Source organism: Gekko japonicus, unplaced genomic scaffold (genome assembly GCF_001447785.1).
Source record: "Gekko japonicus isolate JY-2015 unplaced genomic scaffold, Gekko_japonicus_V1.1 scaffold143, whole genome shotgun sequence".
Taxonomy (NCBI): domain Eukaryota; kingdom Metazoa; phylum Chordata; class Lepidosauria; order Squamata; family Gekkonidae; genus Gekko; species Gekko japonicus.
The window spans coordinates 1,670,247-1,681,743 of NW_015175974.1; the positions used below are offsets into that span (position 1 = coordinate 1,670,247).

At 42.6% G+C, this 11,497-nt stretch overlaps 1 protein-coding gene across 1 annotated transcript in view; it reads left to right on the top strand.

The window, feature by feature from the left end:
• The window catches only part of SBF2 (SET binding factor 2), a 339,576-nt gene that overhangs the window by 257,062 nt on the left and 71,017 nt on the right, over positions 1-11,497 (top strand). The window lies entirely within an intron of this gene.

The window sequence follows — 11,497 nt, forward strand, 5'->3', positions numbered from 1 at the left end:
TATGTAATGCATAAATTGGTTTGTGTAAGTTTCCCTAAGAAAACCTCTTCTGCGTTAGGAGCGTCTCTTCCTTTCTTTCTAAGACTGCTCAGCTCTGTAGCATCTTTTGTATTACTTGCATGGAATAAATGTTGATTGATACAAATAGTGCGTATAGAACTTAGGACAGCCTATAATGTTTTAAAGGTTACAAATGATGATGAAGAAGAAGAAGGAGAAGGAGGAGGAGAAGAAGAAGAAGAAGAAGAAGAAGAAGAAGAAGAAGAAGAAGAAGAAGAAGAAGAAGAAGAAGAAGAAGAAGAAGAAGAAGAAGAAGAGGAGGAGGAGATTGGATTTATACCCCACCCTTCACTCAGAGTCTCAGAGCAGCTTACAAACTCCTTCCCCTTCCCTTCCCCACAACAGACACCCTGTGAGGTAGGTGGGGCTGAGAGAGCTCTTTCAAGAACTGCCCTTTCAAGGACAGCTCTGACAAAACTATGGCTTGCCCAAGGTCATCCAGAAGCTGCAAGTGGAGGCGTGGGGAATCAAACCCAGTTCTCCCAGATTAGGGTCCACGCATGTAACCACTACACCAAGCTGGCTTCCCCTTTGCACCCTTATTTGGTATACTGGAAGTTTGGTCTGTGCATATGCTTTCAGTGTGGCAGCATAACTTCAGTTATTCTAAACAAGGATGAGAAAAGCAAACACACCTCACTTTGCTGACTCTTTCTCCAGTTCTGCAGAATAGACGAAGATACTCTTTATTGCCATTGTTTGTTTAAAACTCTCAGCAACTTCTGTTCAAAGACACTAAGTATCTGGAAATACAATCAGATGCAGAGCGAACTTAAAATACTTTTATTCTTGATTGCTTCAAAATCTAACATTATTTATGTAGTGCTTTCAATGTACATGGTGTGTTCAGAGTAATATAAGCAAACCCCGTTAGAACAACAACAACTGAAACTTTATCAATAGGACAGGCAACAAAGCAGGAGGAGGGATGGAAGAAGTGACAATTAAGAAGGGATGAATGTGAACAATGAAGGTTATATAGGTTTTGTTTGGGGATGAGGATTAAAGAGTTCTGCTAAATGCTGCAAAGAAAAGATGGGTTTTGAGGAGCGATTTGAGGGAGGGGATACCATGTAGTTTTGGGAGGAAATCATGAGGCAGAGCATTTATCTCTCAGTACTGCCTTTTGCAAGGGTCAGCTAGGAAGGAGAGAAAATACAGAAGAACAATGCCCCCATCCCAAATTATTCACACCCACTTAGAAGTAGATGGAGCATGTGTATTACTCCCATCTTGCAGGCACTTCACTGGCTGCCCCCATATCTGCCCTCACCTTGTGGAACAGCCCGCCTGAGAAGGTCAGGAAGGCTACCACCCTCCTGGCTTTCTGCAAACTATGCAAAACTGAATGATTCAAGAGGGCTTTTCTGTGCAGGCAATAGAGTTGCCCTGTACTAACTGATTCACAAAGTTATTTGGAAAAATTATTATGTCTTGTGAAGCATACTCCTGTGTATTTTGCTGAAACTAGGATCCTACTGCGTAATTTTTGCATCATTTAATGTGCTTTGTTAATACTTACGCTTTGCTTCAGTCCAGTTTTTGGACTTGCGGTTGGTTTTACAATCCTAACCCTATTGGATTATCTATTGAATGTCCCATTCATTGATTGTACTGACTCACTTTGTGTAATCTGCCTTGAGTCCAAGTGAGAAAGGCAGACTATAAATAACACATATAAATAAATGATCAATTATGTTGAAATCACAGAGGCTGTTAAACTGTAGGAGAACATCACCCACTGGGGCTACCGAAGCAGTCTCTTCAAAACTCTGGCTTGAATCTCAGCTTACAACATCCATTCCATTTAAGAACCACTGGAGCTACTTTGCCATTGCATGCTCATTCACATTGCTGAGATTTGTAACATGTCTGAAATTAAAATAAAACCTTCCCCACAACAGACACCCTGTGAGGTAGGTGGGGCTGAGAGAGCTCTTTCAAGAACTGCCCTTTCAAGGACAGCTCTGACAAAACTATGGCTTGCCCAAGGTCATCCAGAAGCTGCAAGTGGAGGCGTGGGGAATCAAACCCAGTTCTCCCAGATTAGGGTCCACGCATGTAACCACTACACCAAGCTGGCTTCCCCTTTGCACCCTTATTTGGTATACTGGAAGTTTGGTCTGTGCATATGCTTTCGGTGTGGAGGCAGCATAACCAGTTATTCTAAACAAGGATGAGAAAAGCAAACACACCTCACTTTGCTGACTCTTTCTCCAGTTCTGCAGAATAGACGAAGATACTCTTTATTGCCATTGTTTGTTTAAAACTCTCAGCAACTTCTGTTCAAAGACACTAAGTATCTGGAAATACAATCAGATGCAGAGCGAACTTAAAATACTTTTATTCTTGATTGCTTCAAAATCTAACATTATTTATGTAGTGCTTTCAATGTACATGGTGTGTTCAGAGTAATATAAGCAAACCCCGTTAGAACAACAACAACTGAAACTTTATCAATAGGACAGGCAACAAAGCAGGAGGAGGGATGGAAGAAGTGACAATTAAGAAGGGATGAATGTGAACAATGAAGGTTATATAGGTTTTGTTTGGGGATGAGGATTAAAGAGTTCTGCTAAATGCTGCAAAGAAAAGATGGGTTTTGAGGAGCGATTTGAGGGAGGGGATACCATGTAGTTTTGGGAGGAAATCATGAGGCAGAGCATTTATCTCTCAGTACTGCCTTTTGCAAGGGTCAGCTAGGAAGGAGAGAAAATACAGAAGAACAATGCCCCCATCCCAAATTATTCACACCCACTTAGAAGTAGATGGAGCATGTGTATTACTCCCATCTTGCAGGCACTTCACTGGCTGCCCCCATATCTGCCCTCACCTTGTGGAACAGCCCGCCTGAGAAGGTCAGGAAGGCTACCACCCTCCTGGCTTTCTGCAAACTATGCAAAACTGAATGATTCAAGAGGGCTTTTCTGTGCAGGCAATAGAGTTGCCCTGTACTAACTGATTCACAAAGTTATTTGGAAAAATTATTATGTCTTGTGAAGCATACTCCTGTGTATTTTGCTGAAACTAGGATCCTACTGCGTAATTTTTGCATCATTTAATGTGCTTTGTTAATACTTACGCTTTGCTTCAGTCCAGTTTTTGGACTTGCGGTTGGTTTTACAATCCTAACCCTATTGGATTATCTATTGAATGTCCCATTCATTGATTGTACTGACTCACTTTGTGTAATCTGCCTTGAGTCCAAGTGAGAAAGGCAGACTATAAATAACACATATAAATAAATGATCAATTATGTTGAAATCACAGAGGCTGTTAAACTGTAGGAGAACATCACCCACTGGGCCTACCGAAGCAGTCTCTTCAAAACTCTGGCTTGAATCTCAGCTTACAACATCCATTCCATTTAAGGACCACTGGAGCTACTTTGCCATTACATGCTCATTCACAGTGCTGAGATTTGTAACACGTCTGAAATTAAAATTAATCAAATGCAGATGATGGTGATGATGATGACAATTAGTACAGAAAGCTTGATTATCTCTTGACTAGTCATTGTCAGCCTTCACTATATTTCTTAAATTCTGCATTGTTAACTTACAGATCATTACTTTGCTCTTTAACCTTTCAAATTCCATTTTTGTAATTCTCCTGTTTTTTGTAATCAGGTAAAATTTCACCCAAAAGCCCACTGTGAAATTTGTATTATTGCATGGTTATCAACATTCATGGAACTTGTGTTCCTTCTGTAAAAATTTTACCATTGCTGAGAGCACGATAATCATTTTTGGAATGCTAAATATTATGTTGCATTACCCAGGATAGCCCAGGCTCGCTTGATTCCATCAGCTCTCGGGAACTAAGCAGGGTTGGCCCTGGTTAGTAGTTGGATGGGAGACCTCCAAGGAAATTCAAGCAGTGCAGAGGCGGGCAGTGGCAATCCACCCCTGAACATCTCCTGTCTTGCAAAAAAAAATTATGGCAAGCGAAACTTGATGGCACTTTCCATTCATCAAATGTTCTCTTTAGATCTTTTACCTAGTTTATTATTGATTTATATCAGTAAAATATTTTTGAAAAAGTAGATTTGCTACACAGTGTCTTAAAATATGTAGGCCCAGATCCAACTAATCATGACTAAGTCCCATCGAAACTTATGGAACAAATTAGTTTGCCTGAATTGTTTCATTGCTTTCAGTGGGAAATACAACACATTCCTATGTATGTTTACTCAGAAGTAAATCCCTTTCAGTTGAGAGGGATTTATATCCCGAAAAGTGAGTTTATGGCTAACATATTGATGCCATACCATTTAAGACAGTAATCCTATCTTTTCAGACCTGGGGCCCAACTTCAACCCAGCCTCTAACATTAGACCTTTTTTCTTTTTCTTTTTTAGCATCAGTTTTGAAACCTCCCTCTTTCTGCCTTCCCTTCTCCATATTGCTCAGGGCATGTGTGTTCTGCAAACATGTTCCTACCTCATGTTCCTTCTCTTTCTCTGCTGCTCTAACCATGGTAATTTAAAAAAAAGCATGCCAGTCATGAGACCTCAACAGTATGATAAAAAGTAGAGACATCACCCTGCCAACGAAAGTCCGCATGGTCAAAGCAATGATATTCCCAGTAGTCATGTATGGCTGCGAGAGTTGGACTATAAGGAAGGCCGAGCGCCGAAGAATAGATTCTTTTGAACTATGGTGCTGGAGAAGACTCTTGAGCGTCCCTTGGACTGCAAGAAGATCAAATCAGTCAATCCTAAAAGAAATCAACCCTGACTGTTCCCTGGAAGGCCAGATAATGAAACTGAAGCTCAAATACTTTGGCCACCAAATGAGAAGGGAGCACTCACTGGAGAAGACCCTGATGCTGGGAAAGATTGAAGGTCAAAGAAGACGGGGACGGCAAAGGATGAGATGGTTAGACAGTGTCATCGATGCAACGAACATGAAGTTGAGCCAACTTCAGAGGACGGTGGAAGACCGGAGGGCCTGGCGGGAGCTGGTCCATGGGGTCGCGAAGAGTCGGACTCGACTGTGCGACTGAACAACAAAAACTTATCCCACTGCAATCTCATTTACACAACAAACATGTGGCATGAGTAACGATCTCCAGGTAAGCAGTTTACAAAAATAAGAACATGCTTAGGGATTGATTCTAACACACAATATCACTCAGGGTCTCATTACCTGAAGCTAAACTTGGGAATCAGAGCTGGCATTAGGAGCTGGTTGCCGTACATGAAATTGAGCCAACTTCAGAGGACGGCGGACGACAGGAGGGCCTGGCGGGAGCTGGTCCATGGGGTCGCGAAGAGTCGGACTCGACTGTGCGACTGAACAACAACAACATTTGACCCATATTAGATCAAATTATGAGCCACTTGACCGGTGATTTAAACAACTATTTTGAGATACTGTTTATAATAGTCAGTTAAATTAAAAGTATTTTTAAAAGGTCTGAATAACCATGTTATTCCCTGAATGGTTTCCTTAATAGCACTGCTAAAGGTTTATTTTAATAGATTTATCCAAATGTGTTACTTGGAAGACTTTTGTTTGGTTTTTCACTGGTATGTGATTTCATCTCTAAGAAACAGTATTCATTTTAAGAATAAAAACTGAAGCATTGGATGAGTGTTTTGCAAATCCATCCCCTGAGATTAGCAGAATAATTCATAGTATGAAACATTGTTTACGCTTCCACACCCTCCACACCCATGCTTTCCTATGTATTCCCTGAACAAGGCATTTTGTTTTGAACTTGTGTATGTTATTTTGGAGGAAATCATTTTGGCCAATAAACTTCATAAGTAAGACCCTACTTTGGCTACTTTAAAAAAATCTTTTCCATAGTAGAATAATTATTAGTTTTAAGTATGTTCAGACATTTTACAGGTGACAAAATGCTGCTGTCACTAATGCACTTTTTTTTTTAACTTGTGAATAATACTTGGCACAGTATCTGAAGCAGGGAACAGTAGCATTCCATTGTGGTAGCATTCCTGAAAATGAAACATGTAGATTCACCTCCTGAAGGCGCAGGTTGCAATCCTGTACATGAGCTATTTAAATGAATTGGGACTTAAACAGCTAACTGTGATCAGGCTTTTAAGACCATTGCCTTAACCAACCAAGAACATGGCATGTTTGTATGTCTCTTAAGAGCATGCTTTCATGTTTTCAACAGTAAATTGTCATTGATACTTTATGTGTAACCAGCTGCATTCAAGAGATCTTATCTATCCTTGCCTAGACCTTTTCAAGCTTGTTTGGTATACATAAGTGTATGAGGCTTAAACTGCAGAGGAATGCGAGTGATTAAAATGTGGAATTTACGGCCAGATGATGTAGTGATGATGGCCACAGGAATAAACAGCTTTAAAAGGGGATTAGATAGATAACATGTAGATTGACCTCCTGAAGGCGCAGGTTGCAATCCTGTACATGAGCTATTTGAATGAATTGGGACTTAAACAGCTAACTGTGATCAGGCTTTTAAGACCATTGTCTCAACCAACCAAGAACATGGCATGTTTGTATGTCTCTTAAGAGCATACTTTCATGTTTTCAACAGTGAATTGTCATCGAGACTTTATGTGTAACCGGCTGCATTCAAGAGATGTTATCCTTGCCTAGACCTTTTCAAGCTTGTTTGGTATACATAAGTGTATGAGGCTTAAACTGCAGAGGAATGCGAGTGATTAAAATGTGGAATTTACGGCCAGATGATGTAGTGATGATGGCCACAGGAATAAACAGCTTTAAAAGGGGATTAGATAGATTCATGGAAGATAAGTCTATCAATGGCTACTAGCCATGGTGGCTGAGGGGAACCTCCACATTCAGAGGCACTGAATCTCAGAGCCATGAGGCAACGTCAAGAGAAGATCTCAGCCTCTCTGCCCTGTTGTTGGCCCTCCAGAGGAACTGGTTGGCCACTGTGTGAGACCAGATGCTGGACCAGATGGGCCATTGGTCTGATCCAGCAGGGCTCTTCTTATGTTTCTGGAAACTATCCATCATAATTAAGGGATTTTGTGCTCCCCTTCCCTTTCTGAGTATGAATTCTCCCTACTTTTTTCTGTGTGCATTACTTTTTTCTCTGTGGTGGCGTTACTAGAAATGCTAAGCATGCTTGACTTTACCCTGAATTACATTTAGTAAGCAAGATTTGAAAAAAGTGTTGGAAACTGATTAAAAATCTTGGTTACTGATTTTTCAATGCTATGGTAGCCCTTCATGGTAACCATGGTTAAAGTACATGTCCACATAAATCACAGCTGCTACTTTTACCTAACTGTGTTAGGCTTGGTTTTGTGCCTGTTAGAACTGGAAAGCCTGAAGAGAATAAGATGGACAGTGCAGGTGCCACTGGATCCTTGGGTGAAAGGGTATGACCTATGAGACAGCAACAGTGGATTTGCATTGAAAATTTTTTAATGTAAAAATAATGTAATGTAGCTTTCAAGGGGATGCGGACAGAATTCTTCAGTACACTGTATGCACTAAGAGCAGGTATAAAATATCTCTACTGGTGTGCCACATTGGATTCTTCATACCTATAATCAAGACTCTTTTTAGGAAATTTATTTACTTTACTTATTTATAGTCTGCCTTTCTCACTGAGACTGGAGGCGGATTACAAAATATACAAACAATGCACAAATAGCATAAGACATCCAATAAACAATGCAATAGGACTTGATTACAAAATTGAACACAGTGCAAATGAAAAGTACTGTAAGTCTTAAGGTAAACATTCCCTTGCTCGAAAGCCAGTCGAGTCCGACTCTAGGGTTGCGGTGCTCATCTCCGTTTCAACGTTGAAGAGCCAGCGCTGTCCAAAGTCGTTTCCGTGGTCATGTGGCCGGCATGACTAAACACCAAGGCACACGGAACGCTGTTACCTTCCCAACGAAGTGGTACCTATTTATCTACTTGCAATTTCTTGCTTTCGAACTGCTAGGTTGGCAGGAGCTGGAACTAGAGACGGGAGCTCACTCCATCATGTGGCACACTCGGGTCTCGAACTGCGGAACTACTGACCTTCCACAGCCTGCAGTTCAGCGTCTTAACCACTTGAGCCACCGCAGCTCTTTGGCATGCTATAAATAGCACAGAAACTAGATTACAAGAACATTAGGCAGTAAAACAAGTTCTTACATACAACAAGCAATGGTGCAGACTACAGTCCTGCTCCCTTTATAAAAGCAGCATTCTGAACCATTCTATTATACTATGTCCTTCTGTCCGTTATAAAATGCTGTTCTGAACATTACCGTTTCACACACAGTGCAGAATGATAGAAGTGTAGGAATCTTCCTTCCCTCCCGTTCCACAAAGTGAAAGCCACAACAGGTAATAAATGTTTCAGGCAGCTGTTGATGTTACCCATTTGCAGGGTCGCATTTTCAGAAGACTTTGCTCAGATGTGCAAATCGTCATAAGGGAGCCTCATGGTAAAGACCATTGCATTCTCATATAGATGACTGCAGTGCCATAGTAGCCTTGAGTAATCTTCACTAATCAAACAAATTCCAAAGCAGCTTCCACTAAAAATTATACAATAAAATCACAAAAAAGCAAGAAAACAATCGATTAAAAACCACCACGTGATTATTATTTTTTAAAAAAGGAAAGGAATGCTGTTGCCCTCATGTCCAAAGCCATTTTGCTGGCAATGGATTGGAATGTTAGGATAGATGGAAACTTGGCCAAGACCACAAGTTGAGTGCATGGCAGAGTGGGACTACAAGCTACAATCATTGGCCCTTCCAATCAGGGGTCTTGTTGTAGAAAAAGAGCTGCCGGAGCTCATTAGCATAACTCATTAGCATAACTTATTTGCATATGCCACGCCCCCTGACATCACCGGAAGTGACAGAAGGCCACACCCCCTGACATCACCGGAAGTGTGTCAGAAGGCCCGGCTACTTACCCTCCTGCTTCATCCTCATTCCCAAACGGAATGAGGATCGAAGCAGAGGGCGGGGTAAAGAAGGGGGCGGGGCTTCACCACGTGACCGCCCCGCCCCCTAGAGGTTCTCTTCCGGAGCTCCGTACCTGAGAGCTCCCCCCCGACTAGAGCCCTGCTTCCAATTACTTCACTGAATGTATCCCATTTAAATCCCACCCTTCAGCCCAAAACAGTTTTCCTGTCTCAATGCATTCATTTTCTCTGTGCCAATCAGAAGGGGAAAAAAGCTTTATCCCAGCGAGTGCAGTCCTCTTTCCACTGTGTCTTTAGTTAAAATAAATGAGAGCAAAGAAGGTTCAGAAGTCAGTTTTGTTTTGTTTTTTAAATCAACAGCCAGCTTGTTTCCACCATGAGTGTTGATGTGGTACAGTAGGGGACACTTGCCTCCCAATATTACCTTTTTAAAAAATGTATCCTGACATATAATACCTCCAACTCATCAGCAAGAGGTCTAGAGTGATCCTGCTTCCCCTTAAATTATTTCTGCAGACACCTTTGTCCTCTGTCACTATTGCTCCTCCTATCAGATGGCAGTCAAGGCCGCTAAAAGACAGTATTATACAGCCACGATTGTGTCCGCAAGCTCACGCCCAGTGCAATTGTTTAGAACGTTTCGGTCTATTACTGTTCTATCTCAAGATAGGCAAAACTGTAAGGAATTGGATATTGGCTGTGAGGCTTTTGCGAGCTATTTTGTGGATAAAGTTTTGTCGCTCCGCCACGACCTCCGCGCTACAGTTGAAACAGTGAACGAACTCCAGGCTCCAAGCACATCTTCTAGTGACATTATGGATTATTTCAGCCCGCTCAGCCTAGAGGAAGTTGACAAATTGCTCTTAACTGTACGCTCTACCACATGCTCCCTTGACCCGTGTCCTTCGTGGCTAATTAAAGCTGGCCACGAAGGATTCCAAGGTGCCTTTTGGGAGATCATCAATAAGTCCCTCTCTGAGGGGCTGTTCCTGGAAGCACTTAAGGAAGCAGTGGTGCGCCCCCTCCTGAAAAAGCCATCTCTGGATCCAGCCGAATTGGCCAACTATCAGCTGGTTTCCAACTTGCCCTATTTGGGCAAGATAATAGAGAGGGCAGTGGCAATGCAGTTACAGGGCTTTCTGGATGACGCTTCCATTTTAGATCCCTTCCAGTCCGGTTTTCGCCCGGGTCACAGGACGGAGACGGCACTGGTCGCCCTCACAGACGACCTTCGGAGGCATCTGGATCGGGTCGGATCAGCAGTGCTGTTGTTGTTAGACCTGTTGGCTGTGTTCAACATGGTCAACCATCAGCTACTGATCCACCGCCTTGCTGACATTGGAGTCCAGGGACTAGCCTTGCAATGGCTTGCATCCTTTCTCCAAGACTGGGGACAAAGAGTGGCGCTGGGGGATCAGCTGTCCCGAAGGCACCCATTGGAATATGGAGTGTCTTTAGGGGCGGTGCTGTCTCTGATGCTTTTTAACATCTATATGCACCCTCTTGCCCAGATTGCCTGGAGGCATGGACTGCATTGTCCAGCTGGTGCAAAATACGGCGGCATGCCTGTTAATGGCGACGCCTATGCGGGCTTATGTTTGGCAGGTGCTCCGCCAATTGCATTGGTTACCAGTTGAGTTCCAGATCCGCTTCAAGGTGTTGGTAATAACTTTTAAAGCCTTACACGGCCTGGGACCAACATACCTGAGGGATCGCCTCTCCCCGTACATGCCCCAAAGAGCATTAAGCTCCATGGATCAACATCTCCTGGTGGTCCCTGGTCTGAAAGATGTCCATCTTGCGTTGACCAGGGCCAGGGCTTTTTTTGCCCTGGCCCCTGCCTGGTGGAACATGCTCCCCATTGAGATCAGGGCGCTGTGGGATCTTCTTCAATTCCACAGGACCTGTAAGACGGAGCTGTTCCGTCAGACCTTTGACTGAGGCAGCGGACGTCCAATGTATGGCCTTCCTGAGGTTCTTGTCACCCATTAACAGCTGCTGGCCATTATTTATATCTTACTATGGGCCAAGACCTCTTGCAACCAATGTTTCCTCTAAGCTGTGGAGTCTTGTGAGCAAAAATTCTACTTTTTAAGGCATTAAAGTTGTGAGCGAGTGATTTGGCTCCTGCATAAATCAGTTTGCTCTGGAGCCATCCTTCCTGAGCTAAGACAGAAATGTGTGAGCTGGAGGCTAAAAAACTGTGAGCTAGCTCACACTAACTCAGCTTAGAGGGAACACTGCTCGCAACCATTAATTTTTCTACTGTAGGGCTGTGACCACTATTTTAATGTATGACAGTTTCTTAATATTTTAATTATTTATTATATTGATTAAATGTTATTTTTATTGTATTTACAAAATGCTGTTACCCATCCTGAACCCACTTGCGGGAAGGGTGGGCTATAAATGTGAAGAAATAAAATAAATAAATAAATAAATCTGCGTACATGAATGTCAGCACCAGAGCCTTAGATTCCAACTTACAAAGTGAGAACAAGCCCTTCCCCCCACCCCCCACACA